Source organism: Cnephaeus nilssonii, assembly GCF_951640355.1.
Source record: "Cnephaeus nilssonii genome assembly, chromosome: 9".
Taxonomy (NCBI): Eukaryota; Metazoa; Chordata; class Mammalia; order Chiroptera; family Vespertilionidae; genus Cnephaeus; species Cnephaeus nilssonii.
Window position 1 is genome coordinate 46,092,868 of NC_137080.1, and position 20,010 is coordinate 46,112,877.

General features: G+C 35.3%; 1 pseudogene across 1 annotated transcript; it reads left to right on the top strand.

Moving 5' to 3' along the window:
- The first annotated feature begins 13,253 nt into the window (after positions 1-13,253).
- On the top strand, positions 13,254-13,706 carry LOC307105429 (large ribosomal subunit protein eL34-like; annotated as a pseudogene). Its single transcript has one exon. The product of its transcript is annotated as a large ribosomal subunit protein eL34-like (transcript).
- The last annotated feature ends 6,304 nt before the right edge of the window (positions 13,707-20,010 follow it).

Here is a 20,010-nt window from a genome sequence, read left to right on the forward strand (position 1 = left end):
TATCTTAAAGCCTGATCGCCCCTTTACCTTCTGTCTAATTATTCATTTTAAGTAGAAGCTAAATTTGCTTACCTTTGTACAACAATCAGCACTGCATGATACCCATGTTTATGGCATCTCAGATGTACTTCATAAAGTCCTATGTAACAAGCCTTTAGGGTTCTTAGTGAGTCTGTATAATAAATATTGATGGAGAGTGTCATAAGGGACAGACTTTTAATTCAGTTCAAAAGAACAAACCTGCCATTTTCTTTTAAATGGCATTTTCCCCCAAAAGTTAATATCAATTTGAGTCTGAAATTGAGCCTTGTAAAATTAAGCTCAAATGCAATCTTCCAACACCCACCTCAGTGAAACACATCTTTAAGTTTGCAATGAGAAATAAATGCACTTTGATGTATAAATACAATTTCTATATAAAACACGGAGGACTTTTAAATACACATAGGATGCATGGAGTGACGTTGTGAACATAAAAATTGCTTAATGGTCAGATTCATACTGCATTTGAATATGGGATATAAAACTCCTTGGTTCTAAACTATATACTCCAAAAAAATCACTAGGGAAAAAAATAATGTTCAAGTTATATAATATCCTTTAACATTAAAAATCATGGTAACTTTTCTTTCTCCTAGAATGTCAATTGAAAAAGAAACAACTGGAATTACATAGCTGCAGATATTCTTTTTTACATATTCCTTGCTAGAAAAGGAAAAGCTATTCTAAAAAGAAATAAAGGAGGGAACCTAGCCAAGAAGAGATTCCAAAAGAATATATATATATATATCTTCTCTATCAACCCACAATTCCTATTTCAACCCTGATCATTTTCTTCATGGCCAATAAGCACTAACCTAGTGTAAAACAGAGTAAGAAGAGTATGTGCATATATGACGGATAAAATACAAGCTGCACCTATTTTCGGTGTTTTTATCATTAACTGCTGTTGCATAAACTGAACATACAATGGGCTGTGACACTGGATAAATCATTTGTTTCCACTTGTTATTGATGACATTTCATAACTCGTTTGGGGCTCTGCTTTGCCCCGTCACTCCTGAGTTATGAGGTCATCAATCATGACTGGGAATAAATGATTTATGTAAGTCGCCCTATTGTATATTTTAGGTACAGTATACCATAAAACACACACTATTGATTTCTAATATTGTGGCATTACGTTTATCATGTGTGTTCGTGAGACTGTGATTTTGTGTCATCTGCTGTAACTGAGTATGAAATGTTAACATAATTTATGAGAAAAAAATGCACAAAAATAACTCAGTGAATTCTTATTTTTAATTAATATCTTGCTAAAGCAATTTTAAAGGTCTCCTTGAATTAAAAACATACTGTCTCCCAGAAAGGGAGTTGTAGTAAAGGATATGAAGTCTCTATATAAAATCATGATTAGGAAACAGAAAAGGACTGAGAGAGACCCTTTGAATAGAGCATTGCCACCTGAGTAAGCTACAGATACTAAGAACACACCCCCCACTGAGCAATATTTGTAGCGTATTACACTTGAAAGGATCAACTGCTTAGTAACAAGGATATCATGGGAATATGAAAAACTTTTCAAGCCATTTTAGAAAGAGAAGTGGTAGGTTGGGGAGCAAAACCAAAACTGATTATTTTAATTAATGAAAGCTTAGCTCCTTTAACTATAACTCAGGTTGAGTTTGCAAAGAATCTATAAGAAAATTTAACTAACATATTAATTGAAAATAAACATAAAGTTTTCAAGAAAATACAGTACTCTCATTTGAAAGGAGTTCTTCAAAAAGGATATGGCAACTTAAGGGGCTGGAAATTTTTCCTTTTTCTTTCTTCCTGTGTCATCCGTCAACTGACTTCCATTTTTCCCCCTGATGAGCTTAAAACTATAAACATCCTTAAAAATAAAACTACAAGAAAATGTGAAGAAATTTGAGGGAGGCAATCAAAAGCATATTGAAAATCAAACCCAGAATAAGAGCATCAAATATCCAAGAACTTTCAGCTATTTGCAATTACGAGAGTAATTGCTATTTTAATATGTTTTGCTTGTTCCAAAGAAACTCTAGTTCATAAGCTGAAATTCAATGAGTTTAAATCACAGCAAAATCTTTCAGGAGCTGATCAAGACTAAATATACAATCAAAACAACCTATTATCTACATATTTTAGTTGATTAAAAAATATAAGGTACCTCTCTGAGAACTATTACACAGAAGTTGTTGACCAGCTGTGTTCAAATCCCAGTGATGATTAAAAAAATAACTACTTAATTTGAAGTACGAAGATTTTAGGTCATATATAAAGAAAATTTTCCCTTTTTTTCCACAGGAAAGTTTTAAATATTGACATTAAGTATTGAAAATAGTTGCAGAATTTTTTTTTGAAAATTTTCATAGTTTTACTTTATTAGAATAGTTTAAGGTTTGTCGTAATCTAATAACCACGTGTTGCATTACAAATTCAAAATGAGTTCTCAAAATTCTTTTTATTGTCTAATTATATCATGACTAGAGGCCCGGTGCACGAAATTTGTGCATGGGAGGTCCCCTCAGCCCAGCCTGCACCCTCTCCAATCTGGGACCCCTCGGGGGATGTCCTACTGCTGGTTTAGGCCTGATGCCGGGGATCGGGCCTAAACCAGCAGTCGGACATCCCTCTCACAATCTGGGACCGCTGGCTCCTAACTGCTCACCTACCTGCCTGCCTGATCACCCCTAACTGCCCCCCCCCCGCCAGCCTGATCACCCCTAAGCCTCTGCCTGCCGGCCTGATTGCCCCTAACTGCTCCCCCCTCGCCGGCCTGGTTGCCTCTTACGTCCCCCCCTCTTCCAGACTGGTCACCCCTACTGCCCCCCCTGCTGGCCTGGTCACCCCAACTGCCCCCCTCTGCTGGCCTGGTCGCCCCTAACTGCCCCCCCTGCCAGCCTGGTTGCCCCCAACTGCCCCCCTGCCAGCCTGGTCACCCCCAACTTGCCCCCCCCACCAGCCTGGTCACCCCCAACTGCCCCCACTGCTGGCCTGCAGCCTGCTGTTCAGTCATTTGGTTATCCCTCACTAACCCCCCTGCTGTCCTGGTCACCCCACACAGCCTGCTGTTCAGTCGTCCATCTGGTTGTTTCAGTCGTGACAGCCCCTGGTTTTTTATATATTAGGATATTAAGAACAATGTTTTATAGAGCAACAGCATAAGAGGAGCAGGGATTTCAAAAGTGAGAGTTGGTACCTTTTAGAATTACTAAGATGATACATGAAATGGTGAGTCAGAGGTCCACAGTTTAGCTAAAAATCCTTAGTTTAAGTCCAATACTATTTAGAAATATTTCACTTTTGAATTTTTAGTCTAGATTTTTCCTAGGTGCTTTAATTAAATACAAGATTCATTAACTTATGGCCTTGAATAAACTTCAAGTGAGTTCAGAAACTACCTAAATTGTATTTAAAATTAATATATGATTAATGCATATGCATGTTTCTGGGAGCCCATAACAGTATTAAACTTTATTCAGAGTCCAGGTCCAGAAACAAACAATTTTTTTAAAAAAATTACAAACCACTGATTCAAAAGGCTGTCATTCACAATTAAGTCTATTATTCATCCTTCCCAACTGTTTATAAAATTAATTCCATTTTTTAAACTATGTTCTCTGTCCCTCTCTCTCCCTCTCTCCCTCTTTCTCTTTATATATCTTGTGCCCTTTATTCTATTCATTTTGGCAACTGGTCAGAAGGAAGTACTTCAACTCTGGCTAATTTAGCTATCTTTCAAGTGCCTTTGGATAAGAACTTGTTATAAATTCAATACTTTGAACTTGTCAACTAAAGTTACTTTTTTTCTTGTGTGCAGATATCAATTAAATGTGATTTCCCTTCTCCCTACATATAATCAAAGAGTAGCTTCTACTTACTAGTAAATATGGCAACTCACATATGGAATCAGAACTGTCATAAAGGAAAAAAAATCTCCTTTTCTAAAAGTCAGGATAAGCCTTATAACGTTTTAATTTCAGATTTTACATTTTTAACAATAAAATGGGATGAGATGTGAGAAGATTATCATTTGATATAAGGAGGCTATACAGAGAAGTAGACATTATAATTAGGAAGCATCCTTGAAGATTTGTACAGTAAGTGGTGCATGATCAATCCAGGATATTAAAACAAAACAAAAAAGAAACTGGGTATAAACCTGGTTCAATCAGTTTAGAGCTGTTTTAATGAGCTTACTCCTAAGCATTAGTAATGCTGATGGAGCCAGAGCCTACATATTTGGTCCTGTACCAGGTTGGATACCAGGAGACTGGGGACTTAACCCCAGCTCTGCTCCTGACTCATTGAGTGACCTCAAGCCAGTTAACTCATCTGTTGTTTTTCAGAAGGTGGCAACTTGGAGACTACCTAGCAATTGCAGTGCATTAATGGGTGACAATCAGAGGAAGATGCCTGGGGCAGAAGAGCTTCAGTGTAAGGAAATCAGGCTTTGCAGCTCTGCCCAATCATTTCGGCACTGCTGCTCTTTCAGGGTGCTTCCATTGTTGCTCCCTGCTCCGGAACACCCCATGCTGCCACAGCCACTGCAGGGAGCACCTTTAACAGACAATCTCATTTTCAAATTTCCAGACCACTAAATCAAATGAACCAATGCAAGGGTAATATTTTTAAGGTTGCCAAGAGATGCATAGAAGAGATGACTACCTTGGGAAGAGAGAATTACAGCAGGAGTCCTGCTTAATGATGATCAGAAAGGTAGATCAGAAAGCAGCTGCTTGAGTTTGGAATTATTTAGATTTCAAATGGCATTTTGCTCTCCATAAAATTGGATTAGATTTCTTGAATCTTCTAAGACTTTGATCCAGCCCATTTCACCTTTACAAATTAAAAACCAGGTTTGGTGGTGAAAATCATATAACATACAACAAGAAAGCTTTGAGGGGCATATAGGCAGATTTAGCCTAGAGGCCCATCATACTATCATGATTGTACTTCGAGAAAACATACTCAATTCCTATAATGCTAAACGTTCTTCAGTAGAGGGGCATGCATTCATAAAATAGCTGTATTTCTACGTTATTTTATACAGTGTTAAGTTTGTGAATCTAACAATAATTTATTCCATTGGAATTAATGTCCTTATATAATTAATAAAAACAAAATTTCAAGGTACTAAAAGTGTTGTACAGGCCTATCAACAATAAAGATAAAATTTTTAAAACGTGGTGTACAAATGTAGATCAGTCAAAATACTAACCAAATGTTAATGAAAGTTAAAATAAATGAGTCATGTCATATATCCATGACAACTAGACTAACCCTAAATAATCATGTGAAAGTGAGAGTAATGAGGAAGAAGAAAGGAGGGGGGCCAAACATTCAAATCTAGAACTTAGACAACAGTAAATTTGGTTGTGCAGGAATTTTAAAAAGAAAAAGTCACTTATAATCTTACATGTGAGCAAAAAATCTGAATAAAATATCATTCAGCTAAACTATAAAGACTATATCAGCCATCCCTTAAGAAATGAAAGGACCATCGGCCACCCTCAAACAAAATCTGTCAGTGTAGTACACTCCAGCAATTTCCCAATGCCACCATGTGTGCACAGGGATGCATCAATAGGGTTTGCAAAGCACTGCTATTCTCCAGATAGTGCTCAGGACAGGAACGCTAACATAAATCAAAAATACTGGCGTGTGTTCCCTGTAGTCACTGCTGCTTAATCCGCTTACTCTAACCCTTCCCACCTTCACACAGGGTCATCTCTCCAGGTAACCGACATATTCCCCTTTCAAAAATCTTTTCTTTCATGAAGGATTATAAATGCCTTATTGATTATTCTACACAAGGCCAGTCAACTTCTGACTTCACAAGAAGAATTGAATAAAGTGGGTGACCCCACTGCTGTTTCCCTACCTACATAACTAAAGTACCACTACCCAGTTATTTTTAACTGACCTAGTCATAGAATAACTATCATCAGTGTCAGGGTCCCCGAAAGACAAAGCGCTGTTTGTGCTCCTGCTTGACTACAAAACCACTGAGCAAATAACTATACAGCTGGCTCGATTTTCCTCCTGGTCTCAGTCTTACTTGCTAGGAAAAAAAGAATCTTGATGCATCATCTGGAAACATTCTTTTGATATCTGCTTATCTTTTCAACAAGTCAGGTATTGAAAAAAGATTGTTTCATGTATCTCTTGCATTTTTAAAATATATTAGAACTAAGCTTATAAACTTAGAAAATGTTTTATTCTCTCATTTCATTCATAAATTTCCACAAGTTTTTAAAAATCCTTATTTTCTTGATTATTATATTATTTACTATTATATTATTATTATAGGTTATTAAAATGTTTTTCTACTTCATAGTTTTAATTCTTATTTTATCTATATTATTACCTCAATACTTCCTTCTTACTCTCCACCATTTCTCTTTAAACTAAATTGAGAGTTTTCAAAAATGATCTTGAAGTAAATATTTTCTGCTTTAGAAATCGAGTAGTATACAGCAAAAATATATTGCACATTCGCACTATTCATATAGTGGTAAGTGGTAAACAGGTCTATATAGTTGCAAAGTTTCTACATTTTTTCCAGAATAATATAATATTAATACTAATTTAACTGTGAAAAATTAATGATGTATAATCTATAGAGTAATGATTAAATATATATAAATCAAATTCTAAAACCATTTCTATAGTCCAAAATAAAATAGGAAAGGAGGAGCAGATAAATGAAAAACAGAGGGGAGAAACAGAAAACAAATTTTCAAGATGGTGACCTAAATCTACACATATCAATAATGGCATTAAATGTAAACAGATTAATTTTTCTAATGAAAAAGCAGGTATTATCAGAATGGTGTTTTTTTCACAATAGATTTTTTAAAAAGCAAGAACCAAATCTATGCTGTCCATATGAGATGTACTAGTATTTAAAATATTAAGCCATAGATACTTTAAAATTAAATGGGTAGAAAAAGATATACCATTGAAATTATAAGTACAAGGCTGGAATAGCTACCATAGCAGCTTTATTTATAATAGACAAAAACTATAAAGCCTATATTCTGTCAAAAGGGAAAAGAATAAGCAAACCAAGATTCATCCATACAATGGGATACTATTTGGAATTATACAGGAACTAACTATTGATACACCTAACAGTAAGGATATATCTCAAAAACATTATGCTGAGTGAAAGTTTTACACAATAAAGGACATACTGTGTGATACCATTCTAGAACAGATATAACTAACCTGTAATGGAAAATATCAGAACAGTAGACATTTCTAAAGGTCTGGGTCAGGGATTGGCTGAGAAAAGGCATAAATAAATTTTCTGAGGTGAAGATAGTGTCCTATAGTGTGAATAGGGAGATGGTTATACAGCTAGGTGTAATTGTCATAACTCAATGAAAGTGCACTAAAAAATGGTGGTTTTCATTGTATATAAATTTTATATCAAAAGAAAATATATAAACAAGCATTCAATGCTTGTTAATATATACAGGTTAGGTGTTTAGGGAAAAGTGTACTGATATTTGCACCTTTGTTTGAAATACATCAAAAAATCAATTGAAGAATATAAGAATATGGATAGATGTGAAACAAAGCAATATAGTAAAATGTTAATAGCTGCATCTAGACAGTAGTTATATGGTGATCATTGTAAGATTCTTTCAGTTTTTCCTTATGTTCAAAATTACAAATTAAAATAAAAATAGAAATAGAAAAGAGGGAGAAGGGTACACAGAGAGCTGAACTGTATCTGCTTTATATTTTAAAATAAAGAGACAAACTATTCTGAAGCAAATAGAGCAAATATGATTTAAAAGACCCTAGTATAGGATTCATGGGTATTAATTGTATTATTTTTTTCTTTTATATTTTCTTCATGCTTGAAATATTTCATAATTTAATTTTTATAATATATAAGTGGAATGAATATAATGCAGAAGAGATTGAAGGACAATAAACTGAGTTCCAGGATCTGGATTTTAGTCTTCACTCATTTATTACCCGTGAGCCTGATGTGAATGACAAAGTCTCTCTGGGCCTCAGTTTCCTCATTTGTAAAATAAAATAGTTGAACTGAATAATGTATTACAGATTCATTTTCATCTTTATAATTCTATAAATCAAAAGTAGGCAAAAATAAACAAAAGTGTAATTTTAGGAATTGTCTCCTGATTAAATATCATACATGAGCCAAAATACTCAAAAGATTAATTATACAGGTGGTCAGAGAATAATTTTGTCCATAAGGAAATCATGACCTTTATGGTTTTACTCAACCTAAACTCAATATAAGTAGATGGGAAATCATATCATCAAAGAGCCCAAAGCCCAAAAATAAAGGGGGGAAAAGTTTAGTTTTTAAGACATTATTTCTATTTATTCTTCCAATAACTTGGGTCTTGAGAATTCCATTCCATTTTAAGCCTTATTTTTTTCAACCCTACAATGAGGATGAGAGTAAAGAATATTGCCAATTCTACAAATAAATGGAAAGATATACCATGTTCATAAATTGAAAGGATTAATATTGTTAATATGTCCTCACTACCTAAAGCAACATACAGATTCACTGCAATCTCTATTAAAATACCAATGGCTCTCTTTCTGTAAGTTCACTATTGGTGTATAGAAAGGCCATAGATTTCTTGGCGTTAATTTTGTATCCTTCTACATTGCCAAATTCATTTATTAAGTCTATGAGTTTTTTGACGGAGTCTTTTGGATTTTTTTATGTACAATATCATGTCGTCTGCAAATAAAGACAGCTTTACTTGTTCTTTTCCAATTTGGATGCCTTTTATTTCTTCTTCTTGTCTAATTGCAATGGCTAATACTTCCAGTACTATGTCAAACAGGAGTGGTGAGAATGGGCATCCCTGTCTTGTTCCTGTTCTTAGGGGAAATGTTTTTAGTTTTTGTCCATTAAGTATGATGTTTGCTGTGGGTTTATCATACACCGCTTTTATTATGTTGAGGTATGAGCCTTCTATTCCCACCTTGTTGAGAGTTTTTATCAAGAAAGGGTGTTGGATTTTGTCAAATGCTTTTTCTGCATCAATTGATATGACTATGTGATTTTTATCTCTCAATTTGTTTATGTGATGTATCACGTTTATTGATTTGCAGATATTGTACCATCCTTGCATTCCTGGGATAAATCCTACTTGGTCATGGTGTATGTTCTTTCTGATGTACTGCTGGAGCCGGTTTGCTAGAATTTTGTTGAGGATTTTGGCATCTATGTTCATGAGGGATATTGGTCTGTAATTCTCTTTCATTGTGTTGTCTTTATCTGGTTTTGGTATTAGGGTGATGCTGGCTTCATAGAAGGAGCTTGGAAGTGTTCCTTCCTCTTAAATTTTTTGGAATAGTCTAAGGAGGATAGGTTTTAGTTCTTCCTTGAATGTTTGGTAAAACTCTCCTGTGAAGCCGTCAGGCCCAGGGCTTTTGTTTGGCAATCGCATTTACCATCACACCAAAAAAAATTAAGATACCTAGGAATAAACCTAACTAAGGAGGTAAAAGACCTATACGCGGAAAACTACAGGACACTGAAAAAAGAGATAGAGGAAAACGTAAACAGATGGAAGAACATACCATGTTCATGGATTGGTAGAATCAACATCATTAAAATGTCCATACTACCCAAAGCAATCTATAGATTCAATGCACTCCTCATTAAAATACCAACAGCATATTTCACAGACCTTGAAAGAACACTCCAAAAATTCATCTGGAATAAAAAAAGACCCCAAATAGCCACAGCAATCCTGAGAAAGAAGAATAAAGTAGGAGGGATCTCAATACCAGATTTCAAGCTGTATTACAAAGCCACTGTTCTCAAAACAGCATGGTACTGGCACAAGAACAGACATATAGATCAATGGAATAGAATAGAGAATCCAGATATTGACCCAAACCACTATACTCAATTAATATTTGACAAAGGAGGCATGAACATACAATGGAATCAAGACAGTCTCTTCAATAAATGGTGTTGGGAAAATTGGACAGATACATGCAAACAAATGAAACTAGATCACCAACTTACACCATACACAAAAATAAACTCAAAATGGATACAGGAGTTAAACATAAGACGGGAAACCATAAAAATACTAGAGGAATCCACAGGCAGCAAAATCTCAGACATATGCCAAAAGAACTTCTTCACCGATACTGCCCCTAGGGCAATGGAAGCTAAAGAGAAAATAAACAAATGGGATTACATCAAAATAAAAAGCTTTTTTACAGCAAAAGAAACTATCAACAAAACAACAAGAAAGCCCACTGTATGGGAGAACATATTTGCAAATGGTATCACTGATAAAGGTTTAATCTCCAACATCTACAGGCAGCTTATACAACTTAATAAAAGGAAGATAAATGATCCAATAAAAAAAATGGCAACGGACCTAAATAGAATCTTTTCAAAAGAAGACAGAAGGAAGGCCAAGAGACACACGAAAACATGCTCAACATCACTAATTATCCGAGAGATGCAAATCAAAACAACAATGCGGTACCATCTCACACCTGTCAGAATGGCTATCATCAACAAATCAACAAAAGACAAGTGTTGGCGAGGATGCAGAGAAAAAGGAACCCTCGCGCACTGCTGGTGGGAATGCAGACTGGTGCAGCCACTGTGGAGAACAGTATGGAGTTTTCCTCAAAAAACTGAAAATGGAACTCCCATTTGACCCAGTAATCCCACTCCTAGGAATATATGCTAAGAAACTGGGAACGCCAATAAGAATGGATATATGTACCCCTATGTTCATAGCAGCACAATTTACAATAGCTAAGATCTGGAAACAGCCTAGGTGCCCATCAGCTAATGACTGGATCAGAAAACTATGGTACATCTACACAATGGAATACTATGCTGCCATAAAAAAGAAGGAATTCTTACCATTTGCAGCAACCTGGATGGAATTGGAGAACATTATGCTGAGTGAAATAAGCCAGTCAATGAAAGAAAAATACCACATGATCTCACTCATTTATGGATAATAAGGAACATTATAAACTGTTTAACAAAAAGATAGATACAGAGGCAGTAAAGCATCAAACAGTCTGTCAAATTACAAGGGGAAGGTTAGGGAGAGGTGGGGGAGATAAGAGATCAACCGAAGGACTTGTATGCATGCATATAAGCATAACCAATGGACGCAAAACTCTGGGGGGTGAGGGCATATATGGGAGTGAGGTGGGGGGGGGCAATGGTAAGATATGTACACATATAATACCTTAACCAAAAAAAAAATACCAATGGCATTCTTCTCAGAACTAGAACAACTACTCCTAAATTTATATGGGAACATGGACTTGAATAGCCAAAGAAACCTAGAGAAAAAACAAAGTGGAAGTTATCATGCTCCCTAATTTCAAACTATATGACAAAAGCTGCAATAATCAAATCAGTATGGTACTGGCATAGAAACATATATGTAGATCAATGGATTAGAATAGAGAGCTCAGAAATAAACCCTAACTTATATGGTCAATTAGTCTACAACAAAGAAGGCAAGAATATATCATGTAGTAAAGACAGTATCTTCAATAAGTGGTGTTGGGAAAACTGAGCATTAAGTGTAAAAAAATAAAATTAGACCACTTTCTTATAACATATAAAAATAAACTCCAATGGATTAAAGACTTAAACATAAGACCTGACATTATAAAAGTTCTAGAGGAATACATAGGCCGTAAACTCTTTGACATTGCTTTCTTTGGATATGTCTCCTTGGACAAGAAAAACAAAAGAAAAAAAATAAACAAATGGGACTACATCAAACTATAAAGTTTTTGCACAGCAAAGGATTTCCATCAACAAACAAAAAGATAACCTATTGAATGGGATAAGATATTCACAAATGATACATCCAATAAGAGGTTAATATCTAAAATATATAAGGAATTCATACAACTTAATACTAAAAACAAAAAACAATTAAAAATTGGGCAGAAGACCTGAGACATACAGATGACCAACAGACACATGAAAAGATGCTCAACATCACCAGTCATGGAGTAGCATGCTGCCATGTACCTATCACAGTACCACCTCTTGGGTGCTGACATCAAAACCCAATAAACACACAGAAAGTGATAGTATACAAAAAGGTCATATTAACAAAGAAAAGACAGGAGCAAAAAGAAAAACTGATGTACTTAATATCAATACTTATCTGCTACTTGATAATTCCATATTCCTTTAAGAAACTTGCTCTACTGTACTTAAAACACTGATTTTGTTTAGCAACTGAGTTGACATTTAAAACTGTCTTTCTGGACACAAAATGAAACTTCTATCATCTTAAAAGAGAAAAAGTAGGAGGGGAGATTTTTTTTCCCTTGAAATTCCTGCAGTCTTCAATTCTTATCCATGCAATTTATATACTACATCATCACAATTGTAATTTTTAGGCAAAGAAAGGATGTCTAAAAAATAACTACTGCTTCTTCTAAAAAAATAAAAATAAAAAAGGCAGCTTTTCCCTCTTAGAGTGATGCTGTTCCCAAGCATTTCTTATGCTATGAACATCTTATTTTGAATAAAAAGTTACTAAATCCCATTTTGTAGGACACATTTTCTTATCTGAAATACAAATCTTTCAAGTTTCTAATATCAACTCCTTTCTCAAAAATTGAAATGTATGTCTATGGAGAAATTTATCTTTTTGGAAATACAGTGCTATATTGAGACTTTTGCTTTTTAATTAACATTGGAAGCAATTTTTTCTTTTACCTCTTTGTCTCCTTGCCACTTTGTTAGTTCTTTTTCCTTCCTTTTTATTCCTCATTTGACTTTTTTCTTACCTATACCTAACTTATGTTTATCATTTCTCAGTAGGCTAATATGGTTAACACTTAAGTCTTCCTAGCAGGAATACATTCTATTGCATAAAAAAAAAAAAAGCTGTTGCAATTAAGCTAAAGAGGAAACAAAGGATTTGAAGAAACAAATCTATTTTTCTGTGATTATGTGCCTGAAAGGAATCTGCCACCTAGATTAAAATCTATTTAGCTATACAGTATAACTAATTATGTATGAATTTAGACTATAATCCCTAATGTTCAAAGAAACCATATTATGCCATAGAGATAACCACCTTCAATTTTAAGAATTGCTATAAGGTTAAGGTAGCTGTAGAGTCCATGTGCCCATTGTACACAGTAGTTTTATATAAGCTAAGAAACCAAAGACCATGAAGAATTAATTCAGAATGGTCCAGCATTTGACATACAACATAGGTTGTCCTGTAATGCAGACTCTAACAACATTAGGCATTCCTGAACCCCTGGTAATAGAATTGTTAACTTTTATACCAAGAAGGTTGGGAAAGCACCAATATCTGCATGTGGTGTGTGTCCAGGACGACTTCAAAGAGTTCCTACTATGAGACATAAAGTTCTTATAAGGCTGTCTAAAATTTAAAATATATATGTAATATATATCAGCAGGACCTATAGTGGATCCATATGTGCTAATTATGTCCATGACAATATCAAGCATGCTTTCCTTGTTGAGGAGCAGAAAATTGTTGTGAGTGTTGAAGTCACAAACACAGTCAGAAAGCTTTTTTTTTTTAAGTGGAGCTTTTTTGCATAATAAATATAATCAAAACACTTTAAAAAATGAAGAATTGATAGTGGGGGCTGTACCCGATAGATGTTAGGCAACAGGGGAAGCTTTAGGTTTTTGCTTAATATTTTACATGTTGCCCTAGCTGGTTTGGCTCAGTGGATAGAGCATTGGCCTGTAGACCAAAGGGTCCTGGGTTCGATTCTGGTCAAGGGCATGTACCTGGGTTGCAGGCTCCTCCCTGGCCTGGGCCCTGCTTAGGGCTCCTGCAGGAGGCAACCAATTGATATGTCTCTCTCACATTGATATTTCTCTCTCTTTCCCTCTCTCTTCCACTCTCCCTGGAAATCAATGGAAAAATATCCTCAGGTGAGGATTAAAAAAACAACATGATATTCTACATGTTTATCTCTAACATCAAAAAAAATTGGATGCACATTTATACCACTTTTTTCAGCCCCATGAAAGACGTAAGTTTAACAATAAACTTTAAATAAAACATCCCAAGGGGGAAATTTTTGTTGTTTGTTTTTCAATGGGCAGGCAGAGCCAAATTACTGGATCTCCCAAAATCAGTCCGTAAAAGTTTAAAAGGAATGTTAACATGTCTGTGGCTTGTATTTCCTTGACAGGGAGGAAAAGTGGGTGGACATATTCCCTGTTTCTCATGCAGACTTTTTTCTATGGTTATTCTAAAGGTCATGGGATTTCTGGATTATTCAGAAATGAGATGAAACTACTGCCTATCCCGTATCTCCATTTCATAACAGCATAGCTACTTTAAAGAAGTAAATTCTCATTCCTCTAATATGGCTGTAGGAGATTAGTTCTGTTATCCCACATAGAGTTCTTCTGAACTTCTCTAAACTCAAGTCAGGAGTGAAAGATAATTTCTGTATTCCATTACTTTGGAATTAAGACAGGAGATTGTAGCAAAAAGGGCGAGGGATAATGTGCTTGTAGGGCCTCTGTATGTTAGTGAGGCAGGAAAGGAAGGCTACTGATCAAAACAGTCAGACTTGGAAATAGCTTTTCTGGGTGAAGTTGCCACAACCATTTCATGTTGGTTAAAAAAGACTTATGCTAAAGAACAAGTGTCTTCCTCATAAATTGTGTGGCCTGATTATAGTATTCTTCCTATTTTACCATCAAGCCAGAATCCACTAGGGTGTGGTTGTTGGTTTTTTTCTGTCATTTTATCTTTTGGGAAATTCAATGTTATATTGAGATTTATAATATTAGATTCATAATCCTTTCACTAGATATCTTTCTCCTCCCTGCCTACTGTTTTCACAAACAGTTCCAAAATAGGAACAAACAAATCATATGGAGCTAATTATAGATCTAAAAAACAAACAAGGCTGGCTATTCTTAAGAGACACACAGAATAAAAAAGATATCTCCTGAAATGTTGTACCTCCATGTTTTAAGGTCAAACTAATGACAAGTTAAGAAGAAAACAATAGGATCATTCACAGTCCAATTATACAATCAGGTGAAAACAGTAAACTATTTCCTTGATGTCATAAAATGTTGTTTCCAACTAGATATATGCATTTTTCTGGTTTATAACTATGCCTTCTAAACAATTTCTTTCCTGAAACATTCTGTTAACAGTGACTGTTGATAGAAACTGTGTTTACAAATTTTAAAGATACTGGTTAATATAGTAGTTATACTCTTAAAATAAATCTTAAACAAAAAAACGAATGAGTGGATTAAAACAACTGTGGTCCATTTACACAATGGAATACTACTCAGCTATAAAAAAGGAAATCTTACCCTTTGTAATTATAGACTTTTTAATTTTGATGAGGGTAGGGGCTACATCTCTTACACACTACCACTGCATGGATGACCTGGAGAGTATTATGTTAAGTGAAATAAGCCATTAGAGAAAGATAAGTACCATATGATTTCACTCATATGTAGACTCTAATGAACAAAATGAACTAACAAGCAAGATAGAGACAGACTCGTAGGAAGTAGGCTGACAGCTGTAGGAATGGGAAAGGTGGGGTGGGGGTGGGAAAGATTTAACAAAAAAAAAGAGAAAAAAAATCATGAACAACAGTGTGGTGATTGCTGGGGCACGGGGAAGGTGGAGGAGGGTATGTGATGGAAGGAGACTTGATTTAAGATGGTGAACACACAATACAGTGTACAGATAACATATAGTGGAATTTTGTATAATTTTTGTTAACCAGTGTCACCCCAATAAATTCAAGCAAAAAAGAGAATTGACTACACACATTGCAAAACATAAGAGACTCATAATGGGAGAATTAAGCAGCCAAATGCATATAAGTATTTCTTTCTCTGTTCTAACATATGGACAATTAGTTTATAGCTAAATATGCAGTACATTTTTTACTGTCTTGTCAAAGGTCGAGTGATCCCTGAGGCATGTGACTTTGCTCTCAACTAGCAATATAGAATAAAAACACTTTTCAGACTCTTTTATGGAAGTTCAATCTTGAACTCACCACTACTTGACACAAATTAAAAGCTGGGTTAACAGTCATGCCCTTTGTACAGAACTGTCTGAATTGTATGGAATCTCAGTATTTCTTTCACCTTTGTGACATCCATCCCTGGATTAGGTTAGACCACTAAACCTAACCTGAACTTTCTCCTACTGACCAACTGCAGGACTTTTCAGTGAACACACATATCTAATTTGTCAATTGTCAGGGAAAGATGTGTAATTCTGATGAGGGTAGGGGCTACATCTCTTGCATGCTACCGTTTTCCAACTGTGCCAGGTGATATCTAGGAGACACTCAAGAGATGACTATTGAATGAACGAACAACCTAGACTTGCTTTCACTGACTTGCTTTACCAAGATGCTACATAACATATAACTAGTTTTCATGATACTAATGTGTATGTTCACCATAGGCAATAAAGAACATATTTCCCCAAATTACACCATGTCCTCTCTATAAAGACCCAGGAGATAAATCTCCCCAAAGCCTGTGTAGCTGGAATAGTTGCACATCTTCTAAATAATCAGTTTATTCTCTTGAGCTGCATCTTGGAATTAATGGTTTCCATCTTGGTGTTGGCTGTTAGAGAGCTGAGGACTACACATGCAGTCCATGACTAACCAGGACAGAGGGCTTCACAGTGGGCACTGGGTTCCACAGTTACACTCCAGCTCCATCCTTCCTCTCTACCTTTTCCTTGGCTTCATTTCTCCCACTTAATTGTAAATTTATGTTATGTATCTTTGTAAGCCATCTTAGTTTATTTTTGAATCAAGGTGGGACATAAATAATTGATTTTCCCCTTCATATAGAAGTTATTAACTTTGCTGAAGAAGAGAATGGGCAAAGGAAGACAAAATGTCGACTTTGGCAATACATAGCTGATTTTAAGAGACCTTCGGGATACCTTGTGAAGAAAAGATGCTATTTCTATCCCACGTTATATAGTTTTAGTTGGATGTACAGCACAGGCAATTGTACAATGTCAACCCTTTTATTAATTTACATCCATTATGTTAATGCTACAAAATATTTAAAAATAAAACACAAAGGAATGTAACTGGACCAGAAGAAGCTTAGCTTTTGCTTACAGTCAGAACATTAGGAACAAGGAAAATTGATGAAACTGTAAACATATATGGGGAACATTGGTACCAAGTAGACAGAATGACCTCTTCCTGTTGAATTATGTTCTGAGAGACAGGGTTCCTCTTCCTTCCCTTCCTCCTCTCTTTCACAAAGGAAACTGTCCATTTTTCATGAGATGTAGTTTCTCAGAAGATAGAGAAATAGACCAATGCTAGCTAAATAAAATAATCACAATTTTTCTAAGAACTAATAGTTGAGTTGGAAGTTTATTTAGAAATGCAGTTGTACTGTATCATAATGTGATAAAATTATGGTAACAGTCAATCTAAATATAGAATATTTCTGTTTCTATTGCTATGTCTACATCTACATACCAAGTGCATTTAAGTAAAAGGAAAAAAATAATGACAAAGGAACACACACACACTTACATACACATAGCCATCTGCTCCCAAATAGCAAAAACATCTCTTCCACGAGAACCACGCCCATCTCTTCTCCAGGTTCAGGTAGGGAACCACTGTCAGTCTATTCTAGCACACCCTTTTAAATTCTGTACGTCTTTATAAATGCAGTTATCATTACCATTGTTGCCTTATCACTCTCCATGATTGCTCTCTTTCAGTCAAATACAAAGGAAGTCTGAATATAAATGTTTTGTCATAAAACTGCTATTCAAACAATAAAAAAGGGTTATAATAGTACTAAAAATAATTTACCTCTAAGGCTGCCGCATAGACTTGTAGTGTGCAGGCTGAGGGGCACAAAACTCCTGCAGCCATACCCTCAGTGTCCTCTGAGCTCTCCCACTGCATCTGTACCCACATCTGCATGATTTTAAAGATGATTCAGATATCATCACATGGCTGGGATATCCAGAACCTTCTTAGCATGAGATTTTTTAAAAGATGCAAACTGTCTTTAGCAATATTATCATTATTTAAGAAACATGGGATAAATTAGATTACTTTTAAGTTTGTTAGTTTTGGGATAGAGGATAAATATGTAGTGCATATATAGTGAACCTTTTTACCATGTGCCATATCTGTGCATATATATACACACACATATACACACATATCACATACACAGAGATATACACATCTCATATAACAAACATGTCACATGTACACACCTATACCTATAATAAATACACACATGTGCCATACTCACATATATCATACACATATATCATGTATACATGTTTAATGTGTACATACACATATAGAGCACATATATCTTATATATCATGCATACACATACACATTTAAAATCTTCACTCTGCAAATGTTTTTGTTGGTACAAGGACTGGCTGTGCACTGCCACCCAGGGGCTGTCTGCAACATTTTAACATTACTATCTTGCCAAGAGGTATTCAAAGTCATCACCAAATGCGTCCTGGACAGTGCTTCATGGTTAACATTCCCATTGCACTTTCCTGTAGCTTCAGTGTCATTTCCCATAGCATGAATGCATGGTGCAAAGAAAGGCGGAGAAAATGAAGAAAGAAAAGAATGCCAAACAAGCAAAGGACCACCTAGGAGGAAACAAACAAATTACACTGACAAGGCTGACGAGAAGGAGTAAGAAAGAGGGAAAGAAGAGAAGGAGGAAGTTTATCAGGGCTTCATGGCTATTGCTCTGGGTAAATATCCCTCCTTGAAACAATAAAGACAAATAAAGTACAAAGAAAGGATAAAGCAAAAGATTACAGACTTGGCCGGTGTTTGATAAATGGCACTCTACTTCACTCTGCTTATTGTGTACTTCATACCTCACTCCTGAATATGGAAGAGAATTTTATTAAAGATTTAGCCACGGTGGTGGTGGTGACTGGCTCACAGTAATTTTCCTACAAAGTAGTTTAATCTATCACAGGGCAGACAGTGCACCTTCTTACCATGTATCATATCTGTCTATTGAGTAAGTGCTATCCAAATCCAATTTCTTTTCATTTTTGGAACCCGTGATGCATATTCAAGATACACTTTCGTTTTGTCTTTGTCCTAAATCGGTTGCTGTATGAGAAGCAGGGGAGTGGGGGTGGGGGCCGTGCTAATAAAAAGGAAATCTGCACTCTATGGTTTCTATATCATTCTGGTCATTTGTTTCTTTTTTGTATTTTACAAAACTAAATTGCATAATTTCAATGGCATATAATATTGGTCACATGTGGAGTCACCAAGACCTTCATATTTATGGATATGAATATGAAGTATTGCACCAATGATTATGAAATGAACTTAGAAAATCATTACAGTCAAATTCCAGTTTTGAGCTTTGTGAAGCACATAGGGGTTGTTCCATCCAATAATGAGATGACTTGTGGAATAATAGGGAAACTATTCCGACCAAAATCATTCAGCAGTTCATTATGTGGTAAAATGTAAATGCAGAAGTGTCAGGAGCAAGGTACCTTCAGAGTGCTCTGGTATGGAATCACAGAAATTAGAAAAGCCCCATGAGGTCACTCACTTCATCTGCGCCTGGTACCAGAGTGCTCTCAGCAAAATATTTTCAAATATAGAGTCCATGCTCCCATCATGAGATTCTATTATTTCTCCTTTCATTGCATTACTTTATTTCACTATGATGAATTGTTTTCTAAACTGACAATTGTTTCCTTTAAATATTATTGGTATTTTTGTAACAAATAAGTAACTCTGCCCTCACCAAATTGTAACATATCCTTGCAGTTCTGTTGTATCCTATTTATAGACTCTGTCTAAACTGACTTTACACATATTATTTTAATTATAAGGCTAATTAGCATATATTTTGGCCAGCTAATTTACACTTAAAATCACAACTATTATTGT